Source organism: Papaver somniferum, chromosome 3 (assembly GCF_003573695.1).
Source record: "Papaver somniferum cultivar HN1 chromosome 3, ASM357369v1, whole genome shotgun sequence".
NCBI classification, from domain to species: Eukaryota; Viridiplantae; Streptophyta; class Magnoliopsida; order Ranunculales; family Papaveraceae; genus Papaver; species Papaver somniferum.
Genome location: NC_039360.1, coordinates 4,494,995 through 4,520,589, shown reverse-complemented (window position 1 = coordinate 4,520,589; position 25,595 = coordinate 4,494,995). Strand labels below are relative to the sequence as shown.

Here is a 25,595-nt window from a genome sequence, read left to right as displayed (position 1 = left end):
TGTTGATCAAGAGAAACCGGAAGAATGACTTGTTGCCAAGTCCGCGAACTCAGTCCGCGAACTTCCGAACTTCTCATCCCGAGAAATTCTGCTGGAGTTGACAAACTAGTTGCGTGAGTACCGGTCCGCGAACCCCGTCCGCGAACCGGCGGAAGGTCTCTTGCCGAGATTTTCTGCTGGAGTTTGTAAACTCTGCCGGTTGCTTAAGTTCGCGAACCTAGTGTGCGAACTTAAGAAGGTTATATATCTGAAGATGATTTCTGAACTTAAACTTTAAAAAGACTAAGGAATGAAGTTTGCAAACCGTGGCTATAAATGTTCATGAAATGATTCAAGTGAATCAAATCATCTTTGCTTCAATTGTGTCTTGTGTAGTTACATAATATTTCCTTGCAATTGAACAACTCTCTAACTAGTTCATTTGGGTCATTTGAACTAGTTATGGTGAAGAAGAACATGGTTGATATGAAATGCTCATATGGGTAACCTTTTGGTTAACTATTGTTGAACCAACAATGTACACGTTTGGGTATGGTTAACAAACCTAGAAGCGTGCAGTTCATTTGTGTATAACAAGCTAAGTTTTCGATCTAACGGTTGAGAAATATTAGCTTGAATCTAAATCAGGTTTTCATCTAACGGTGAATATTGATTGCTTTGTTACCAAGGCATAACCCTGATTTGAAAGACTATATAAAGGAGACATCTAGTATTGTGCAAAACTAATCCCCACACCTTACGTGTGATAATAGTTTGCGTACTAGAGTCGTTTCTTCTTTAACCTTTGGTTTTCTTCTTCTAAAACCAGGTTAACGACTTAAAGATTTCATTGGGATTGTGAAGCCAGAACGATACTACTTTTATCGTAGTTGTGTGATCTGATCTTGCATCTTCTATCACACGAGTACAATCAGATTGATTGGCTTGAGATTTGATATCTCCGATAGGCAAGATATAAAAAGTAATCACAAAAATCTTCGTCTCATTGTTTGTGATTCCACAACATCTTGTTTCGCTACCATATGATTAAGATTGTTGTGAGGTGATTGATTAATCTAGGCTGTTCTTCGAGAATATAAGACCGGATTATCAATTGGTTCCTGTTCACCTTGATTATTATCAAAAGACGGAACAAAGACTTTAGGTTTTTTTTATGGGAGACAGATTGATACTTTGATAGACTTGTCTGTGTGAGACAGATTTGTTTATTGTCAAAGCCTGCGATTTTGGGTCGTAGCAACTCTTAGTTGTGGGTGAGATCAGCTAAGAGAATCAAGTGCGCAGTATCCTGCTGGGATCAGAGGCGTAGGGAGTACAACTGTACCTTGGATCAGTGGGAGACTGATTGAGGTTCAACTACAGTCCAGTCCGAAGTTATCTTGGAGTAGGCTAGTGTCTGTAGCGGCATAATACAGTGTGTGTTCGATCTGGACTAGGTCCCGGGGTTTTTATGCATTTGCAGTTTCCTCATTAACAAAATTTATGGTGTTTGTGTTATTTCAATTTCTGCATTATATTGTTTTATTTTTATAATTGAAATAAGTTGATATACTTTTAATTGATTGAGTCTTGTTGATTCTCTTTAAAGTATATTCGAGTTTGTCCATACAGATTGCTAAGCGAAATATTGGGTGGTGTTGTTAGACCCCCGCTTTTTCAACGAAATAACACTGTAACTTGTAACTAGTTTAGCATGTTGAAATTTGAATTTATTCCATGCCTAGAAAACTGTTTTTAATTACATGAGTTAAATGAAGTATGCTTGCGAAAATTGTTTCGTAGTTGAAAGGAACCAAAGGATCTATTCTAGGATCGATCCCTTAAACAAGGATCTATACTAGGACCTGTCCCGGGGATTTTTTGCAGAACCGATCCCTAATAGGTTAACTAATTACAAACACATTTCTGATTTATCTAGGGTTTGCATAGTTATCAGAATATATATTCGGTTAATATGGAAAATTCATTAATTTCATCATAGTATTTGAACATGTGCTAAACTCTTATTTCTTAGTGTTCAGGTATTTTCCTTGATACCTAAGGTGAGATCCCAAACAAAAATATTCTGTAATATATTTTTGGTATTTGGAATTTATTTGTCTTCAATTTCGTAGTAATTAAATCATATCTCTGGAATATATTTTAGTAAATTATACTTGTATGCTAGATAATATAGTTGTCATCCATGATAGATAGTTAGCGAAATTTAGTGAATACCAAAAATATTCATTTATTGCATATTTTTTGATATTCTCGGTTTTGGAAATTCCTTGGTGTCCAAACTACCTTGGTCTATAACTAATGAAGTTTGTTCTTCTTACAAACTCATCCCAAAACAAACACACTTCATTTTGTAGTCAGCGTGAGAAGCCGACTAACAATGTTACTTGTAATACTCACTTGGAGAGGAGAGTATCCTAATTAGGTGAAATCTCTTACACCCGCTTCATTTATAGACTTCCCTGGGATCAAGAATCGTCTAGAAGTGTCGTTCGTGGAAACTGGAATCTTATTATTATTACTTTTTTTATTATGAAGATTGCCTCCAGGGGCTTTTATTAAACAAAATCAAATGTCGTTTATTATTATTATTATTATTATTATTATTATTATTTATTTTTAAATAAATGATTAAAATATATGAATAATAACGTTGTTTCAATAAAATGTAAATTTACAAAGATTTGGTTGGGAGCCTAGCAACAAGTTGCGCCCCAACTCCTTTTTGGATAGCTATTCCTACTCTATGAAAAAGAAAATTGCCTATCTTAGAATTAGCATCAAAACTAGATAAGAAATTTTTCAAACGATTCAAAAAAACAATAAAATCATCTCCTAATTCGCCTAATGTAGAAAAGGCTAAAACACCAAAACTGTAACCATGAGATGTGCATATGTCCAAGTATTTGGCACGCTTACGGTTGATAGCCGCAGAAATAGCTCGTCCTGGATTAAATCTACAAAGTCCTCCACCTTTGAAGGACGAAATCCCTGTAACGTCAAAACAAGTGTCTTGACCGTTCTCCCAATTATATACAAGAATGTCAGCTGGTTTTATTATTATTGATTTAATTGACGAAAGGTAGTTGAACCTTGATAATCACTAGTTTGTTTATTTCGTGATCCTTCTCTTCTGATATAAGATCACACGAACTAGATCAAGGATCGACAAAGTTCAGATATATTTTTATATATGAAGATAGGCTTGTGATCATCCATTGTTAACAGACTAAGTTTTGTGCGTGATTAATCATAAGGGAAGAAAGTTATTTATGCAGGTACGTACGTTGAAGACTGAATATCTGAAGACAAGAAGATTTATTAATTAGTATTCTCTGTGATTATACTTCGTTCACACTTGATTGACTAGGATCCTACAAGCTTGTTTATCTTGATCGACATCTTATAGATTGTTGTAGAGATCAGTGATGTATCTCCTTTTATTTTTCTCTGAGATATACTTTGAATAGATTGCAAACTAATATTTAATTATCTCGATAATTTAGATCTTGATTGGTCTAAACAGACACATAGCAGTTAAATCTTTTAAACGGAAGAGCCTTTGGATAACTCACCAAAATCTATGATTAAATTTTTGAGATTGATAAAGCGGCTTACCGGATAGAGATTAGTTATTTACTATTTCAGAATATTATCCAAAGGATTTCAGTACTAAAAATATTCACAACGGGTGAAGTAACTTAAGATAGTGGTCCCTATCTTAGGATTCACCTGCGTAGAACATATATATTGGTCGTAGCGCATGTGTACTAAAAAAAAAGGAGTAACTTGGAGTTAGTTTACTTGGTCTCAACTATACAAAGTTAGTAGTAGTCTTTGTATAGCGGCTTAATTATGAGAGTATTCAAAACTAGATTAGGTCCCGAGATTATTTTTCTGCAATTGCGGTTTCCTCTTTAACAAAATCTTGTGTCGTGTTATTTACTTTACTTCCGCATTATTTAGTTTTTTTTTATAATTGAAGTAAATACAATTGTTCATTAATTAATACCTGGTTTATCCCATATTTGGGTAGGTTCTGGACTTGGACTACATACCAAGTGGACATCTTGTAATTGCTATCTTCTTGACATTCTTGGTCTATATTAGATCATGCAAGGTGTATCTTGAATATGTTGATATTGGAAAGAATGTGGTGTACATGATACCCTCGTCATTGTAATTGGTATCATATCAAGAAATATGAAAAGATCTAACAATGTGTGTTTGTTGTGATCTAACCTATGAGTTCAGTTAACGTATCGCCAAGGTTTGATGGTACCACCTATCTGTTGTGGAAATATGCTATGAAGTCGTTTCTTCAGTCAAGCGATTTTAATACTTGGTTATTAGTCATTGATGGGTACAATCCTCCAAAGATGGAAATTCAGAATCTGAGTTGAAAAGCTTAGCAATGTACTCTAGTGAATAAAAGGCTCTCACATCGTAGAATTCAAATAGTTTGAATGATATTGTACACGCAGTAAGACGAAATATTCAACATCATCTCCATGTATCAAACATCAAAGGATGCTTGAGATAATCTAAGACTATATTCGAAGGTGTAACACATCAGAAAAGGAAGATAGACTTCAAACCGTGAATTCTGATTGGGAAAACCTTCGTATGGATGATAACGATACGTTTAAGGAATTTCACTTCAAACTTTCGAAGATTGTGAATGCATCTTTCTTATCGGGGAAAACTATTTTTGTAAAGGATATAGTATGCAAGCTTCTCAGATCGTTCCATCAAGCTATGAGTCTAACAAATATGCAATCATGGAAGCAAATGATCTTTCAACACTTTCTCGAAGCTCTCTCGTTGGAAAACTAAAGATATTTGATCATGAGTCTAAATGTGACCAACTTAAAGGTATTACTTTCAAAGCTGAAAGAAATCCTAAGGTTCCTTCTAAGGGTGAAAAGGTTCGACTAGTAGATGACCCAAATGAAGTGATTGCAGATGACGCATATGATGATTTTGATTTTGATTCAACCATGTCATTGATTACTGCGGTTTCGAGATCTCTTTAAGAAATGGGAATAAGAGATTCATAAAGGATAATCATCATCACACACGTCCTCATGATCGAGTTCCGTCCAAGAACAAAAAGGATAAAGAGGAAGATGATGAATATCAACCACAATGCTACAAATGTAAAGGTTTCAGTCATTTGGATAAAGACTATCCTAATATGAGAAAATACATTAGAAGTAAGGCTCTTTCTATAACTCTAAATAAAACCTCAGATTCATATAACTCTAAAGAAGGGGATACAACTATTATTGTACTAGTTGTCGATTTATCATTTTCTTAGAACACCATTGATAATCCAACCATGTTAAATATGGGTACGTTTTCCGATATTTGAGATTCTATCAATTAGGAAAAAGGAGAATACGCAATGTGCTCAACTGACAATCAATGAAAAGCAAAGGTTCTGTAGAGTGTATTTGTTTTGAGATGCGCCGACGAGTATTCAATGATTTGACAAACTAATTCCTGACATTCTATACTCGCTAAAGATTCAGGTTGACCAACGTCATCATAAAAACTAAACTTTGCAGAAACCCAAATTCAAGTTGTTTCCATCTAGAATTACTTGATATTTTCAAAAGAAAGATATGCAAATATCCAATAAAAACCCTGGGAACTAAATTAGACACCAAAATTCTAATACTTATCATAATGTCAACACACTAGACGTGTTAAGAAGATTACTGAGAGTATCATTTTCTTTTTGAACTTCAAGAGAAACTCGAACCGTAACTTCATAATCTCTCGTTCTAATTAAGGAAATTTCATATATAGGACTGCAAGATGCCATGGTCGCATGCAGAAACTAAGTATTGTCTCTAAATAGAAAATATAACATATATCTAATAATAAATCCTATCAATCCTTTTGTTGACCAACTTTGTTGTCCAATAATTATGCGGTGCCTAGGAAAAGATACTTCTTATAATGGAAAACTGATGTGCGAATATTATGATTTAAAAATATTCCATTAAAATAGAGAAACAAACCAATCGTACTTGCTATGTCAATTATACGTGGAAAACTTTTTTCCCTTCCACGACCTTCCTCATCGGTCATATAATTTAATGAATAAAATTTCTTTCACATTTGAAATACAGTTTGTCCACAACAATGCCGAGTGAATACAACCAGGATCATGACTATAAGGGCCAATGATATGTAAACTAATAACAGGAAACAACAAACTTCTACTTCCCAAATTCGCAGCCGCAAGTGTTAGACATGCAATTTCCCACCCAATACCTTTTGGTGTATACCATTACACAAACATCTATTGCATGTGAATATCAACATCTAGAGATGTTGTGCACATGACGTTCATAAGAATACATAGTGATTTTTCATCTATAGATCGTCTAGCGGTGTAATTTTGCTTAGATATATCTTCTTGAGATAAATGTTTACACATATGAGTAGATATAAAAAACGAAACAAAATATCCCCATGGTTTAACTCAACAAATTGAGTCTTCCTAGGGTATGAATAAGAGAATGTTTGTATTTCCCCATAATCAGTAATTCAAAATTATCCTCAACGATATACAAGGAAGATAAATTGATATCATGATCTACTATATCATTTGTTTTATCAAGATTTGATAACTTACCATTAAATTCTAGTGGATCATGGGAAACCTCTTTCAACTGATTTCCTTTATCTTTTTGGGAAGTAGTTTTCATCTCTTCCTCACCAACCGATGCAGTGGAATGATGATACTTCATTATTCTCGTCATGAGATCGTAGTGAAATGACTATGGAAGCTTCTAAAGCACTAGTCATCCTATCACTGCACTCTTTGAAAATTGCAGCACACTTAGAAGGATGCAATTTTTTTTCTAGCATCCTTGTAGAAGGTGTATGTATTTTCATAAGACTTATGAACTGTGTGAATATCATACTGTCAAGGTCTTTCGAGAAGTAGATGTGTAGCAGTCATGTCGATGACATCACACATAACAAGTTGGGGTGGGACTTGGGTTGGTTGGGCGGGTTAGAAGGCTTGGCCGAGGCAGACCCGAGGTAGGAATCCTTTGCGCAGATTTCCCATCGAACCCGTGGAACCCATGAAGGTACTGCCCAAGTCCGCCCAAATTATGTTCCACGGGTTCCCCGGGTTCCTCAGGTTGGCCCAAGTTTCGCTAGACATATGAGTTTGTTAATACGATAATAACAAATTTTAGTAATAATAAGATTTAATTACTCAATTTATCTTAAATTTCCAAATAACCGAAGATTATTTACAATAATAAAAACTTTTTTCATATTGAATGATTTATTAATGAAATAGATATAATTTATATTTTCATTATTAGATGTGAAGATAATATCTAAATTTTCTCTTTATACAACTACATCATAGTTCTTCGGGTTGGGCGCGGGTTGCTTGGGTTAGAAATATTTGTGCCCATGCTTGTCCAAATTTAACTCGGGTTTATAAAAATTATGCCCAAACTTGCCCAAAGTTTTGATGTATGTTACCCATGCCCGCCCAACGTTCGGGAAGTCCCACCCCTAATAACAAGTCTCCATACACAGGAAAAGAAAAGTTCACGAGGCATTGGTGTGTAATATCCTGAGAAGTAGAGCCATTAACCCATCCAACCGAATAAGGATTAGGATGTGAACTAACTAATAGACCTAACTTCTCTACTACAATAACAGCGTAATTCTTTATGTTATCACCATCAATAATCATAACACAGACTGTCTCTCTAATTAGACACTTGGATTTGAAAATATTATTTCTCTTAAAATAAGAAGGTTGGGTAGGTAAAATAGGACGAGTTATTATTTAAAAATTCTCACCGTAAGCTTCATGCAGATCTTCCTAGTCATTATTAGTCAATTCCTCATCTTCTTGTGTCATTGCTAATAAGAAACAAGGATCGAATTTTAGATGAAAATCTAAAATTCTCGGCTCTGATGACAGCTAACGTAGAACGATAAAGAAGAATGAATACGAAGATTGTTGAAGATGCGAATGGAAGAAAAGGGATGTGAGTGCACCATAATCAAGAAGATATGAAAGAGAGTTGTATTAAGAAATTAAACGAATAATAATTTGATTGATAATAAGATGTCCCATATGTTGTCACATATGCCATGTAGGCATAAACTAGGTACCTAAAATAACTAGAATTCTAAAATAAAGATTGTATCTAACTCCTTTAAAATCCTAAGCTCATTAGGCTCCACGTTAAACGGTGACCGTCACCCATTCACAGAATTGCTCTGTTTCACTTTTCCTCAAAGGAGAAAAAAACAAGGATTTTTCCCACAAAATAAAGAAATTTTTTAATTGGAAAACAATCTTCCCGGAAAGAAAATCCTGAGAGAGATTTTTTTTTTTCTTTTTTCTCGTAACCCTAATATTGTTTCCCACCGCCCACGACCCTCTTCTCCACCACCTTCCTTCTCTTCCAGAAGTTTAACAGAAGATCGATTTGATTAATTTGATCAACTGGGATTTTTTATGTGTAGGTAATAAGTTCTCTGTTTTCCTATTTTTCATAAAAAAATCTCTGCGAAAAATCTCACATCTTCTTCTTCTTCCATTATTTGGCAATCCCACATATATCCAGTATCATCAACAACATCAGGTAATGTTCCAGTGAACACTAAGTATACATAGATAAACAGGGTTTCGTTGATTAGGATTTTGTTGTCATCATCATCTCTATTTTGCTATATGTTATTAGGGTTCACTTTTTTATTAGGGATACTTAGATAAATAGTTGCAGAGAGGTTGGATTAATCTTCAAGGTGTTTATAATCAATTTTTGGTGTTTAGTTTTACTGTTTTTTTTTTCAACTCAACTCTTTACTTGAAAGTGATTTATGTCATTGTTAATGGATTGATACCAATCACAGTGCCCAGATTCGAAGCAAAAACAATTTGTTTTCCCATACATATGATTATTGTTTTTCTCGATCTTTAAACTTTGGCTCTTAGGGTTTCTTCTAATTTTTTTTAGGGATTTGAAACATTTGATTTGCAGATGAGTTACTTAATTGGAGATGCTTGGAAATTGTGGATGTTTTTGTTCCATGTAGTCAATTTATACTTTCAAGATCTAGGTGATGTTTTTGTTCTTATCATAACTGTCGAACCCTATGTTTATTTGTAGGATTGTTGTGTACAAATCACTCTACACATTTGGAATTTATATGTCTGATGTCATGGCTGCAGTTGACCAGTTAATTTGGTCGAAAAAATTCGGCAATTTGATTTATCTTAGCTATGATTTACAAAACTAATTGATGCTTCTGAAAAAGATTCATGTTTCTGAACAATAACTTCCTCTTTGCATGTTAGTAAAGTATGTACTTATATGTGCTACCCGGGATTAATTTATTGAGCCTCCAATAATTTTCAAATTTTATCAATCACAATAAGCTATCCAACAAATCTACCCAAATCACTGTTCATCCTGAATTCATAGGTTGTCTATCATTATGATTGTTGGCGGTTTTGAAAAAGCTTCCAAGATAACCAGTATTGTTCATATGCATGTGAAGTATAAATGTTACCTGTTACAGATACTTGATTAGTAATCCATATTCATACAAAGTTTGTTTGTCGTCAATAATGGAACTATATTCTTTCCTTTTTGAGTAACGACTAAGCATTCATTCCATATTACTACTGATTGTTTCTATTACTGTTATATCCTTATACCCTGTTTTAATCTCAAAACCGTGTTCGCGTCTTCTTACGTAATTCTATGTATTAGTTTTATCTGTGGTTTCAGGTGATAAATTCTGTTACGAGTTGGAATTCAATTGGAATCGAATATTGCTACAATGGCCAAAAGCCTTTTCCTGCACCTTTCTTAGAAATTGCAAAGCAGTCTCCATGGGTTGGTACAAAGGTATTACTGAAGCCCTTCGTTTTGTATATTATATAATGCAAATTAATAGTTCAGTGGTTGCTCTTATTTCTTTTACTTAGGTTGACAGTTGAGATGTTGTTTCATTTTTGTAATATGCAACTTCTAGAATGTCTAAGAACTTCCATTTCCCTTGGACAGAAATTAAATTGGAGAGTCTGTTAATTCTTAACTTTCATCTCTATGCCTGTTTATTGGTTCTTTCCTATGTTTTTTACGACCAACACTTATTCTATTTCTTTCTGTTAGTTCTCTACCCAGGTTCGCTAATATTGGGATTTTATTAAGAACACTTGAATCAATTTGTACTAAGCTTTTCAAGAAACCGATATGATTTCAGAACTTTTTTTTATTTTTGTTTTCATTTTTCCAATGCAATTTTGGAATCTTATTAAATATTTGGATATAGTTAAAAGTAAAAATATGACTTCAAATAAAAATGCACGACCAGTGAGGCAAAACCACATCACAACAAACTAAAAATATGGTTAAAAATAAAAAGAAACAAATGATGATTTTTGGGTCTGCCCAAGCGTAGCACGGGCACAAAATCTAATTAATTTATGAAAACAATTATGACTTCTAAAAATAAGAATAGATGTCCTACATCGTATACGAATACGACCATTCTTTAATATTTTGCAAGAAGATTTTCTAGGTAAACTAGGCCCATAAACTCAATGGGTTGGGATGTAGATAGGGCCTATAGGTTTCACTAGGTTTTGAACCATTGTGGAAGTAGATTTGGATTTTTTTTCGGTACATCTAAGCCGATCCTCATGAACAGACTTAACAAGCTGGACGAGTTCTACTGCTAATCCAACCGCCACTCCTCCCCCACCCAATCTCAATTCTGAGATTTGGATTTTTTGGCACATCTAAGCCCATCCCCATGAGCATACCTATCAAGCTGGATTAGTCCACTGCTAATCGATGAAAATGGGAGATCCAACCCTCTAGTGGGAATCGATCCCTACTTCCACAATATGGACGAAAGGAGATGCCCTTACCACTGTACGCTAGACAGTGGTTGGCAACTGAGTGTAATTTTATATATGACCATAAATGAAGTTTACAAAATGAATCGAGTCAAAATAGATTTTCCAATGTTAGAATTTTTTGTTTGACCCGAAGACTAAAAGATCCCGACTCCATTCCCGGCAGCGTCTATATTAACATACCAGCTGGTCTTGTATTTTATCATCCGTTAAAAAAGTAGAAATTCCATCTACCACCACTTCCTGGATCTTGCACCTAGGTTGATGTATTTTATTTTTACGTGGAGGAGTAGGATGCATTAACCATATATTCCAAAGTCTAGATGCTCGGCAGGTGTCAGATTTACTGCCTTAGCCAACAAACAATACCATGCTGAAGATAGAAAGCATGGCGAAATGACAGATGAAAGCTATAACAGCAAACCGAAAAATAAAACACCTCTCTGATTCTCTGGACCCATTAACGCACAATGCCACAAAAGAACACTGAAATGACACAAAATGGTCTAGCTAGAACCGACGTTTTAATCAAGTACTGAACTTAATGCTGTTACTGTGATATAGTGATATGCTATATGCGGTGGCAAAAAATGATCTCTAAAAGAACATCACTCCCTCTTTGTACTGTCTATAAATGTCCACCACATCTTCAAACATTATAATGCAATTGCAATACGGCAATACCCACATTTTGGTCAAACACTCAAAACTTTATCACCCAAAAAAAAACTCATCTTGTAATGGCAGCTCTTACCATAAGCTTCATTGTGGGTGTAATTGGTAACATAATATCTATATTGGTGTTTCTATCTCCAATGTAAGTAACACCCAAAAGCTGTTCTTAGGTTTCTTGTGTTTTGTTTAACAGTATGTAATTTAGTTATACTTTGATTTGATGTATATTGAATTGAATGAACAGAACAACGTTTAGAGGTATAGTGAAGAAGAAAGCAACAGAGAATTTCAAAGGGATACCATATATTTGCACATTGTTAAGTACATCATTATGGTCTTCTTAAAACTGGTGGTATCCTTATAGTCACTGTTAATGGAGCTGGTGCTGTTCTTCAAGTTATCTATGTTACTCTTTTCATCATCTATGCACCTAGAGACTCTAAGGTTTGTCGTACATATTTACACAGATTATATCATTTTTATTTTCTTTGCATCCGCGAGGTTGAGATTCTAAATATGTGTGTTCGGTTAATTATATATGTAGATTAATTTTTTTTATATCCGCGAGGCTAAGATTCTAAATATGTGTATTCAGTTAATTATATCTGCAGATTAAACATTTGAAGTTAGCAGGGATTGTGAACGTTGGGTTTTACGGGGCTGTATTACTAATTACATTACTTGCTACACATGGAGGTCTACGGCTGACCGTTGTTGGATTCATTTGTGCAGGATTCACTTTAGGAATGTATGGTGCTCCATTAGGAGTCATGGTAAGTACCAAATATACAAATTTTGATCCCCGGTACATTTGTTGCAGTTACTAATTTACCATTGTATTAATCAAAATTTTATCTTCACACTCTCAAAACGGATGGTTAATTATTTAACGGACGTATATACAGAAAAATGTGATAGCGACGAAGAGCGTGGAGTATATGCCATTTTGGTTGACGTTTTTTCTCTTTCTCAATGGTGGCATTTGGTCCGTTTATTCGGTACTTACAAAGGACTTCTTCATTGGGGTAAGAAATAATTTATAGATCATTGCATGAGTGACAGGCATTCTTCGTTGGAATGCCAGGGAGTTGAGTTCCCTACCGGAATAAAAATGTAATAAGTATGTGGAAAACGACTAACAAGAGGCCAGTATATATGCTCAATGTGCACGAACTATATATCTCAACACTTAGTTGAGCACCTTGTAAAATATGAAATGCACTAACTTTGATATTATAAATGCATGTAGGTGCCAAATGCGATTGGTTTTGTGTTAGGATCAGTTCAGTTGATCATGTACATTACATACAACAACATATCAAAGTCAAAGAAATTATCAATGGAGAAACTCGAAGAAGAAGGTGTTGGAGAAAGTACTAATTATGTAACTGAGAAGAAGATACTTAGCTCAAAAAAATGTTGCTGATGTTGCTGCACAGAAAATGTAGAGGCACGTAAACTACGCTGTCCTAAAGGCAATATCGCCTGCCACTCCTCTGAGATGTTACAGCAGTTGGCGAATCACCTCCAGGATACAACTACAGTTAGTACCCCTCAATGTAGCATACAATGAGGGTACCCTTAGAGCTTGACAGAACTTAAAACAGTAGAAGAGATGTTTACAAAAAAACAGAGGGGAAGAGATGTTTCTCTGTGGTGTGTAAAATGAGCTCAAGACTCCTCCCTTATATAGTGTTTAAGACGTTACAAACGAGAGGAAAAATGCATGCAACCAAACCATGCGTATGACAGAAATACTGGTAATGTTGGGTTAAAAACAGTGTTGCTTTTGTCAGGCTTAGAGCAGTGTGTTGTCAAGAAGCCAAGCCAAACATGTACGGACAAGAAACCCAAAACAAATACGTACAGACAAGAAAGCCAGGACAAACATGTGCAGACAAGGAAAGCAAGACAAACACGTACAGACAAGAAAGCCAAGACAAACATGTGCAGACAAAGAAGAAGATTCTTCTACATGTGTGTAAAACACGTACCAAAAGTTTCAGCAAAAAGATAGGATCTAATGAACCCACACCCACACCCGAACCCGAACCCGAACCCGAGCCCGAGCCCGACCCGACCGGACGGACGGCGGCGTGCGTGCTTCTGTGCGAAGCACCGCGCGTACGGGAAAGGCAACCTTTCCCTAGTCTAAGCCTTCCCTCCAAGCACAAAAGTCTAATGACCCAAGGGCCATGCCCTTATAGCCAATTCTATGGTATTTATGTCTGAAACTCTTTAGATTTTAGTTAATGTGGGACTATTGTTTTATCTATTCAAAAGAAAAAACAATTAATGGGCAATAGGTCTAGGGATCAAAACATAGTCCATGGAAAAATTGGTAATTTTAAAGCGTTTTTTCTAACAATCCCCCACATGAATGATAAAACATATCGACGAAATACGAGAAAACATAATACATCAATATTAGGCTAAGGTGTCCCAGAGATTGAACCTTAACATAGTGAGAGGTTACCGGAACTGCTTGTTGTTTCGGTGAACACAATGTCTTGAACCGTCAACAGTGAGTGCAATTCAGAAATAACAACCACACTTTGATGTCTCAAAGAAAAGAAAGCTGCCAAGCTCTTGCCGTTGTGCCCGTTTTGGCCGTGGGCTAAATCCCGGACTTAATGAATGTCTCTAGAGAAAAAGCTCAAATTCTCATAGGAAGCGGCCCCACTTCCAACATCCACATAGGTGAGTCCATTAAGAGTGTCCTGCCACACTCCGCTTTAAGCAAAGCCATGGAACTCATTAAGATCTTGACAGATCATCCTAAAACATGCAGGCAGCACTATCATACGGTTACACCATAGGGAGGGACAAAGATAGTGCTTTCTCTCGACATCACCAAAAATTAGTTATCTCATTGAACCTTGATCTTGGAGCTCCATTCACAAGGTTGAGTGTCCTTCATGGCGATTTATTCTATGAGCTTGAGTCCCATCCCCTTCGATGTGGATCTAACTACCTCTCTAGATAACCCTTTCGTCAAAGGATCTGCAATATTCTCTTTAGACCTTACAAAGTCTATAGAGATGATGCCAGTAGAGAGTAGTTGTTTCACTGTCTTGTGTCTTCTTCGAAGATGTATAGACTTTCCGTTGTATACACTATTCTTTGCGCATCCAATAGCAGCTTGACTGTCACAGTGGATTGCGATCGAAGACACAGGCTTGGGCCAGAGTGGAATTCCACCCAGGAAACCTCGTATCCATTCAGCTTCCTCTCCAGCTTTCTCCAAGGCTATAAACTCAGACTCCATGGTGGATCGGGCTATACATGTCTGTTTGGTAGACTTCCATGACACAGACGCACCACCAAGTGTGAAGATGTACCCACTAGTGGATTTGCACTCATCTGAGTCTGATATCCAGTTAGCATCACAATACCCTTCTAGCACAGCAGGATACTTCCCAAAACTTAAGCAATAGTTTGAAGTTCCTCTCAGGTACCGTAGAACTCTGTAGAGAGCATTCCAGTGATCCTGCCCAGGGTTGCAAGTGTACCTGCTTAATCTACTCACAGTATAGGCAATATCAGGTCTTGTACAGTTCATTAAATACATAAGACTGCCAATAACACGAGAATACTCAAGTTGATAAATACCCTCACCCTTGTTCTTTTTCAATTTGCAATTGGGATCATAAGGAGTAGTTGCAGGTTTAGCATTTTCATGATTAAATCTCTTAAGCACAGTTTCAACATAATGAGATTGACTAAGACTATATCCATCAGACATCTTTCTGATTTTCATCCCTAAGATTACATCAGCAGGGCCTAAGTCTTTCATGTCAAAGTTTTCGTTAAGCATGCTTTTAGTGGTATTAATACTATCAAGGTTACTACCTAATATGAGCATATCATCAACATATAGGCACACAATAACATGAGAATCATCCACAGATTTAATGTAAACACATTTATCAGATTCATTAACCTTGAAGCCATTAGATATCATTACATGATTAAATTTTTCATGCCACTGTTTAGGTGCTTGTTTTAAACCATACAAAGATTTTTTCAGTTTGCATACTTTATCTTCAAAACCTTTCACAACAAAACCTTCAGGTTGGTCCATATAAATTTCTTCATTCAATTCACCATATAAAAAAGCAGTTTTAACATCCATCTGATGTATATGCAAATCATAAATAGAAGCAATAGCAATCAGCATCCGGATAGAAGTGATTCTAGTGACCGGTGAATAGGTATCAAAGAAATCTAATCCTTCCTGTTGTCTGTACCCCTTAGCTACCAACCTAGCTTTGTGTTTTTCTATAGTTCCATCTGTTCTAAGTTTCCTTTTGAAGACCCACTTGCAACCTATGGTTTTACTACCAGGAGGTAAGTCTACAAGCTCCCAAGTTTCATTTTGTTGAATGGAATCCCACTCATTATTTGAAGCTTCTTCCCAGAAGGGAGCTTCCGGAGAAGTCATAGCTTCCTTATAGGTTTGGGGTTCAGACTCTACCGTAAGAGTCACAAAATCTGGACCGAAACCTTTCTCGGTTCTGACCCTCTTACTTCTTCTAGGTTCGGTTTCAGCATCTAGAGACGGGGGTTGACTAGTCGAAGGAACATCTGAGAGATCATCGCGGACCCTTTTATGAGGTCCAGACCCTAAAGGGAAAATGTGTTCGAAAAACACTGCATCTCTGGATTCCATTATGGTGTTCTCACCAATTACCATGAACCTATAAGCACTAGTGTGCTCAGGATATCCTAGGAAAACACAATCTACAGTTTTAGGTCCTAGTTTGGTTTTCTTGGAACGAGGAGTGGCCACCTTGGCCAAACACCCCCACACTTTAAAGTATGCATAGGACGGTTGTCTTCCTTTCCATAACTCATATGGAGTTTTGTCGGATTTCTTAAATGGAACTCGGTTCAAGATATAGCAAGCAGAGAGAATTGCTTCCCCCCACAGGTTCGAAGGTAGCCCTGAACTAGCTAACATAGCGTTCACCATATCTATGAGTGTTCGGTTTTTCCTTTCAGCTACTCCATTCGACTCAGGTGAAGAAGGTGCAGTAGTTTCATGAATGATGCCATTAAGTTTGCAGAATTCTCCTATAGGTATCACATACTCACCGCCTCGGTCCGACCTAAGAGTTTTAATAGTAACACCTCTTTGGTTTTCTACTTCAAGTTTATATAATTTGAAAGCGTCTAAGGCTTCATCTTTACTTCTAAGAAGATAAACCTGACAGTATCTTGAGTGATCATCTATAAAAGTGATGTACCATTTTTTACCTCCTCTAGTTGGTGTTGATTTCAAATCTCCCAAATGAGTGGATTAGTTCTAGGGGAGTTGTACTACGTTCAACCTTTTTGTTAAAGGGTTTTCTAGCATATTTAGATTCAACACAAATTTCACATTTATGACCTCTGTCAAAGTTTATTTTAGGAATGCAGCCTAATTTAGCAAGTCTTTCAATAGATTTGAAATTAACATGTCCTAGTCTATCATGCCAAACATGTGAGGAGTCACAAACATAAGCAGAAGAAGATGCATTATCATTCAAGTTCAAAGAAAGTACACTAAGCTTAATCATGTTATCAGTGACATATCCTTTTCCTACGAATCACCACCTTTAGAGATTACAACTTGTTAGACTCAGCTACAAATTTAAAACCTTTCCCAAGTAAGATGGTTTCTGAGATAAGATTCTTGCATATGTCCGGGACGTGATACACGTCATTCAATGCGAGAGTTTTTCCTGAAGTGAGTTTCAATTCAACCTTGCCTTTTCCACCACTTTAGAGGTAGAAGAGTTTCCCATAAACAATTTCTCATCGTCTCCTACTTTGTTATAGGAGGAGAAAGCATTTCTGAACTTACAGACATGCCTAGTGGCTCCAGAATCAAGCCACCAGTCTCTCACATTGGTCACATTAGAGACAAGGTTGACTTCAGACACCATGCCAGTAAAATATCCAGAATCATCTACTACGTTTGCCTTATTTTTCTGTTTAGGATCATTTTTGGTCTTTTTAGGTGCCCTGCAATCTTTGGCCATATGACCAGTTTTCCCACAGTTATAGCAGTCGCCTTTGATGGTGTTTTTGGAGACACCACCCTTTGGCTTAAGATGGTTACCTTTGGAGTTACGTTGTTTGTTACGTTTACCATTTTTGCTGGATTCTCCGTGCCTTTTCTTTGACGCAGCATTATCGTCCAGGACATGAGCTTTGTTGACATGTCTTTGCTCAGCATCAGGCTTTGTCCTTGCAGCACAGAAGTTCCTCCACCTGGATCTTTTTCCCCAGCTCCACCTGGTGATTTCACGATTCTTGTGTCGCAGCCTCCTCTTGTACTCGTTCCATGAGGGTGGTAGCTTTTCAATCACTGCAGATACTTGTAGAGATTCATCAATATGCATGCCTTCAGCAAGAATTTCGTTGATGAGTAGCTGGAGTTCGACGAATTGTTCTACAACAGGCTTTTCATCAGTCATCTTATATTCCAGGAACCTAGCCACCAAGAACTTCTTGCTTCCAGCAGCTTCAGCAAGATATTTTTCTTCTAGGGCTTCCCATAAATCAAAAGCAGTAAAATTCTCTTTTGCATTATAAAAGTCGTACAAGGAGTCATCCAGACAGTTAAGAATATGGTTTTTGCACATGTAATTTTTCCTAGTCCACCTATCCAGTCTATCTTCATAACCACGGTCATGAAGCCTTCTTGAGGGTCTTTCTAAGGCAACTTCATCTAGCCTTTGGTCTTTTAAGAAGAATAACATTTTGGACTGCCATCGTTTAAAGTCTTTGCCACTAAACTTTGGGGGTTTGTCTACAGTACTCTTTCCCATGTTGTTACAAAATATAGTAAAGAGGATATTGCCTTTAGATTGTTGGAGAAAGTACTAATAATGTAACTGAGAAGAATACTTAGCTCAAAAAATGTTGCTGATGTTGCTGCACAGAAATGTAGAGGCACGTAAACTACGCTGTCCTAAAGGCAATATCGCCTGCCACTCCTCTGAGATGCTACAGCAGTTGGCGAGTCACCTCCAGGATACAACTACAGTTAGTACCCCTCAATGTAGCATACAATGAGGGTACCCTTAGAGCTTGGCAGAACTTAAAACAGTAGAAGAGATGTTTACAGAAAAACAGAGGGAGAGAGAGAGTTTCTCTGTGTGTGTAAATGAGCTCAAGACTCCTCCCTTATATAGTGTTTAAGACGTTACAAACGAGAGGAAAAATGCATGCAACCAAACCATGCGTATGACAGAAATACTGGTAATGTTGGGTTAAAAACAGTGTTGCTTTTGTCAGGCTTAGAGTGTGTTGTCAAGAAGCCAAGCCAAACATGTACGGACAAGAAACCCAAAACAAATACGTACAGACAAGAAAGCCAGGACAAACATGTGCAGACAAGGAAAGCAAGACAAACACGTACAGACAAGAACCAAGACAAACATGTGCAGACAAAGAAGAAGATTCTTCTACATGTGTGTAAAACACGTACCAAAAGTTTCAGCAAAAAGATAGGATCTAATGAACCCACACCCACACCACACCCGAACCCGACCCGACCCGACCGACCGACGGACGGCGGCGTGCGTGCTTCTGTGCGAAGCACCGCGCGTACGGGAAAGGCAACCTTGCCCTAGTCTAAGCCTTCCCTCCAAGCACAAAAGTCTAATGACCCAAGGGCCATGCCCTTATAGCCAATTCTATGGTATTTATGTCTAAAACTCTTTAGATTTTAGTCAATGTGGGACTATTGTTTTATCTATTCAAAAGAAAAAAATTAATGGGCAATAGGTCTAGGGATCAAAACATAGTCCATGGAAAAATTGGTAATTTTAAAGCGTTTTTTCTAACAATCCCCCACATGAATGATAAAACATATCGACGAAATACGAGAAAACATAATACATCAATATTAGGCTAAGGTGTCCCAGAGATTGAACCTTAACATAGTGAGAGGTTACCGGAACTGCTTGTTGTTTCGGTGAACACAATGTCTTGAACCGTCAACAGTGAGTGCAATTCAGAAATAACAACCACACTTTGATGTCTCAAAGAAAAAGCTGCCAAGCTCTTGCCGTTGTGCCCGTTTTGGCCGTGGGCTAAATCCCGGACTTAATGAATGTCTCTAGAGAAAAAGCTCAAATTCTCATAGGAAGCGGCCCCACTTCCAACATCCACATAGGTGAGTCCATTAAGAGTGTCCTGCCACACTCCGCTTTAAGCAAAGCCATGGAACTCATTAAGATCTTGACAGATCATCCTAAAACATGCAGGCAGCACTATCATACGGTTACACCATAGGGAGGGACAAAGATAGTGCTTTCTCTCGACATCACCAAAAATTAGTTATCTCATTGAACCTTGATCTTGGAGCTCCATTCACAAGGTTGAGTGTCCTTCATGGCGATTTATTCTATGAGCTTGAGTCCCATCCCCTTCGATGTGGATCTAACTACCTCTCTAGATAACCCTTTCGTCAAAGGATCTGCAATATTCTCTTTAGACCTTACAAAGTCTATAGAGATGATGCCAGTAGAGAGTAGTTGTTTCACTGTCTTGTGTCTTCTTCGAAGATGTATAGACTTTCCGTTGTATACACTATTCTTTGCGCATCCAATAGCAGCTTGACTGTCACAGTGGATTGCGATCGAAGACACAGGCTTGGGCCAGAGTGGAATTCCACCCAGGAAACCTCGTATCCATTCAGCTTCCTCTCCAGCTTTCTCCAAGGCTATAAACTCAGACTCCATGGTGGATCGGGCTATACATGTCTGTTTGGTAGACTTCCATGACACAGACGCACCACCAAGTGTGAAGATGTACCCACTAGTGGATTTGCACTCATCTGAGTCTGATATCCAGTTAGCATCACAATACCCTTCTAGCACAGCAGGATACTTCCCAAAACTTAAGCAATAGTTTGAAGTTCCTCTCAGGTACCGTAGAACTCTGTAGAGAGCATTCCAGTGATCCTGCCCAGGGTTGCAAGTGTACCTGCTTAATCTACTCACAGTATAGGCAATATCAGGTCTTGTACAGTTCATTAAATACATAAGACTGCCAATAACACGAGAATACTCAAGTTGATAAATACCCTCACCCTTGTTCTTTTTCAATTTGCAATTGGGATCATAAGGAGTAGTTGCAGGTTTAGCATTTTCATGATTAAATCTCTTAAGCACAGTTTCAACATAATGAGATTGACTAAGACTATATCCATCAGACATCTTTCTGATTTTCATCCCTAAGATTACATCAGCAGGGCCTAAGTCTTTCATGTCAAAGTTTTCGTTAAGCATGCTTTTAGTGGTATTAATACTATCAAGGTTACTACCTAATATGAGCATATCATCAACATATAGGCACACAATAACATGAGAATCATCCAAGATTTAATGTAAACACATTTATCAGATTCATTAACCTTGAAGCCATTAGATATCATTACATGATTAAATTTTTCATGCCACTGTTTAGGTGCTTGTTTTAAACCATACAAAGATTTTTTCAGTTTGCATACTTTATCTTCAAAACCTTTCACAACAAAACCTTCAGGTTGGTCCATATAAATTTCTTCATTCAATTCACCATATAAAAAAGCAGTTTTAACATCCATCTGATGTATATGCAAATCATAAATAGAAGCAATAGCAATCAGCATCCGGATAGAAGTGATTCTAGTGACCGGTGAATAGGTATCAAAGAAATCTAATCCTTCCTGTTGTCTGTACCCCTTAGCTACCAACCTAGCTTTGTGTTTTTCTATAGTTCCATCTGTTCTAAGTTTCCTTTTGAAGACCCACTTGCAACCTATGGTTTTACTACCAGGAGGTAAGTCTACAAGCTCCCAAGTTTCATTTTGTTGAATGGAATCCCACTCATTATTTGAAGCTTCTTCCCAGAAGGGAGCTTCCGGAGAAGTCATAGCTTCCTTATAGGTTTGGGGTTCAGACTCTACCGTAAGAGTCACAAAATCTGGACCGAAACCTTTCTCGGTTCTGACCCTCTTACTTCTTCTAGGTTCGGTTTCAGCATCTAGAGACGGGGGTTGACTAGTCGAAGGAACATCTGAGAGATCATCGCGGACCCTTTTATGAGGTCCAGACCCTAAAGGGAAAATGTGTTCGAAAAACACTGCATCTCTGGATTCCATTATGGTGTTCTCACCAATTACCATGAACCTATAAGCACTAGTGTGCTCAGGATATCCTAGGAAAACACAATCTACAGTTTTAGGTCCTAGTTTGGTTTTCTTGGAACGAGGAGTGGCCACCTTGGCCAAACACCCCCACACTTTAAAGTATGCATAGGACGGTTGTCTTCCTTTCCATAACTCATATGGAGTTTTGTCGGATTTCTTAAATGGAACTCGGTTCAAGATATAGCAAGCAGAGAGAATTGCTTCCCCCCACAGGTTCGAAGGTAGCCCTGAACTAGCTAACATAGCGTTCACCATATCTATGAGTGTTCGGTTTTTCCTTTCAGCTACTCCATTCGACTCAGGTGAAGAAGGTGCAGTAGTTTCATGAATGATGCCATTAAGTTTGCAGAATTCTCCTATAGGTATCACATACTCACCGCCTCGGTCCGACCTAAGAGTTTTAATAGTAACACCTCTTTGGTTTTCTACTTCAAGTTTATATAATTTGAAAGCGTCTAAGGCTTCATCTTTACTTCTAAGAAGATAAACCTGACAGTATCTTGAGTGATCATCTATAAAAGTGATGTACCATTTTTTACCTCCTCTAGTTGGTGTTGATTTCAAATCTCCCAAATCTGAGTGGATTAGTTCTAGGGGAGTTGTACTACGTTCAACCTTTTTGTTAAAGGGTTTTCTAGCATATTTAGATTCAACACAAATTTCACATTTATGACCTCTGTCAAAGTTTATTTTAGGAATGCAGCCTAATTTAGCAAGTCTTTCAATAGATTTGAAATTAACATGTCCTAGTCTATCATGCCAAACATGTGAGGAGTCACAAACATAAGCAGAAGAAGATGCATTATCATTCAAGTTCAAAGAAAGTACACTAAGCTTAATCATGTTATCAGTGACATATCCTTTTCCTACGAAATCACCACCTTTAGAGATTACAACCTTGTTAGACTCAGCTACAAATTTAAAACCTTTCCCAAGTAAGATGGTTTCTGAGATAAGATTCTTGCATATGTCCGGGACGTGATACACGTCATTCAATGCGAGAGTTTTTCCTGAAGTGAGTTTCAATTCAACCTTGCCTTTTCCCACCACTTTAGAGGTAGAAGAGTTTCCCATAAACAATTTCTCATCGTCTCCTACTTTTTTATAGGAGGAGAAAGCATTTCTGAATTTACAGACATGCCTAGTGGCTCCAGAATCAAGCCACCAGTCTCTCACATTGGTCACATTAGAGACAAGGTTAACTTCAGACACCATGCCAGTAAAATATCCAGAATCATCTACTACGTTTGCCTTATTTTTCTGTTTAGGATGATTTTTGGTCTTTTTAGGTGCCCTGCAATCTTTGGCCATATGACCAGTTTTCCCACAGTTATAGCAGTCGCCTTTGATGGTGTTTTTGGAGACACCACCCTTTGGCTTAAGATGGTTACCTTTGGAGTTACGTTGTTTGTTACGGTTACCATTTTTGCTGGATTCTCTTTGCCTTTTCTTTGACGCAACATTATCGTCCAGGACATGAGCTTTGTTGGACATGTCTTTGCTCAGCATCAGGCTTTTGTCCTTGCAGCACAGAAGTTCCTCCACCTGGATCTTTTTCCCCAGCTCCACCATGGTGATTTCGCGATTCTTGTGTCGCAGCCTCCTCTTGTACTCGTTCCATGAGGGTGGTAGCTTTTCAATCACTGCAGATACTTGTAGAGATTCATCAATATGCATGCCTTCAGCAAGAATTTCGTTGATGAGTAGCTGGAGTTCGACGAATTGTTCTACAACAGGCTTTTAATCAGTCATCTTATATTCCAGGAACCTAGCCACCAAGAACTTCTTGCTTCCAGCAGCTTCAGCAAGATATTTTTCTTCTAGGGCTTCCCATAAATCAAAAGCAGTAAAATTCTCTTTTGCATTATAAAAGTCGTACAAGGAGTCATCCAGACAGTTAAGAATATGGTTTTTGCACATGTAATTTTCCCTAGTCCACCTATCCAGTCTATCTTCATAACCACGGTCATGAAGCCTTCTTGAGGGTCTTTCTAAGGCAACTTCATCTAGCCTTTGGTATTTTAAGAAGAATAACATTTTGGACTGCCATCGTTTAAAGTCTTTGCCACTAAACTTTGGGGGTTTGTCTACAGTACTCTTTCCCATGTTGTTACAAAATACAGTAAAGAGGATATTGCCTTTAGATTGTTGGAGAAAGTACTAATTATGTAACTGAGAAGAAGATACTTAGCTCAAAAAAATGTTGCTGATGTTGCTGCACAGAAAATGTAGAGGCACGTAAACTACGCTGTCCTAAAGGCAATATCGCCTGCCACTCCTCTGAGATGCTACATCAGTTGGCGAGTCACCTCCAGGATACAACTACAGTTAGTACCCCTCAATGTAGCATACAATGAGGGTACCCTTAGAGCTTGGCAGAACTTAAAACAGTAGAAGAGATGTTTACAGAAAAACAGAGGGGAAGAGATGTTTCTCTGTGGTGTGTAAAATGAGCTCAAGACTCCTCCCTTATATAGTGTTTAAGACGTTACAAACGAGAGGAAAAATGCATGCAACCAAACCATGCATATGACAGAAATACTGGTAATGTTGGGTTAAAAACAGTGTTGCTTTTGTCAGGCTTAGAGCAGTGTGTTGTCAAGAAGCCAAGCCAAACATGTACGGACAAGAAACCCAAAACAAATACGTACAGACAAGAAAGCCAGGACAAACATGTGCAAACAAGGAAAGCAAGACAAACACGTACAGACAAGAAAGCCAAGACAAACATGTGCAGACAAAGAAGAGGATTCTTCTACATGTGTGTAAAACACGTTCCAAAATTTTCAGCAAAAAGAGAGGATCTAATGAACCCACACCCACACCCACACCCGAACCGACCGGACGGACGGACGGCGGCGTGCGTGCTTCTGTGCGAAGCACCGCGCGTACGGGAAAGGCAACCTTGCCCTAGTCTAAGCCTTCCCTCCAAGCACAAAAGTCTAATGACCCAAGGGCCATGCCCTTATATCCAATTCTATGGTATTTATGTCTGAAACTCTTTAGATTTTAGTCAATGTGGGACTATTGTTTTATCTATTCAAAAGAAAAACCAATTAATGGGCAATATGTCTAGGGATCAAAACATAGTCCATGGAAAAATTGGTAATTTTAAAGCGTTTTTTCTAACAGAAGGATCAGCTGATTCGGCACAAGGAGCCGTTGAAATGGACAAGTACAACGAAGAGATGATGATGAAGAAGGAAAGAAGCCTAAACGAAGGAGGGAGTCTACCTAAAACAACTGTACTAGCACAACTTAGTTCGCAGAAAATCGTTAAATCACATTCTGTGAATGTATATTCACTGCCCTCTATTAGCAAAGAGATGTATTCAGTTACTGATATTGAAGGATATGAAGATTTAGAACGGGACGTGAGGAAGGAGATTAGTGTTGAATGAGATGTTATTGAGAGTAAGAAAGGTGGTGGTGCTGTAGTGGTTTGAAGTCGTTGTTCAGCGAGGGGAATGGTATCCGTGTCGGGGAGGGTTTGTGGATTCATGGCGGTGGTAGTAGCAGCCATGGTTTCTCTGTAGCTTTACTTCACTTTGCGCGGGAGATGTTGGTAGATGTTTGTGAGTGAGAGTGTATCGGAGGAGGTGTAGGAGTGGTATCAAAACCGTACTTGGTCTTACACCTTGATTTCACTTGGTTATGGTGTAATGGTTTGGATTCCACCATTTTTACATTTTGAATGTCATGGATTTTACCATAAAATTTGATTTCACAGTGATTCTGAATGACCTAAAAAAGATAAAATTGGATCACATGCGGTCGATCTCGGGGTCATTTTTTTTTGAC

General features: G+C 37.6%; 1 long non-coding RNA gene and 1 pseudogene across 1 annotated transcript; both read left to right on the top strand.

Annotated features, from left to right (window-relative positions):
• Positions 1-8,369: 8,369 nt before the first annotated feature.
• LOC113355185 lies at positions 8,370-10,114 on the top strand. Its single transcript, XR_003362199.1, has 2 exons — positions 8,370-8,642; positions 9,042-10,114. It is a non-coding gene; the product is annotated as an uncharacterized LOC113355185 (long non-coding RNA).
• A 1,470-nt stretch (positions 10,115-11,584) lies between these two features.
• On the top strand, positions 11,585-25,384 carry LOC113355183 (annotated as a pseudogene).
• Positions 25,385-25,595: the final 211 nt, after the last annotated feature.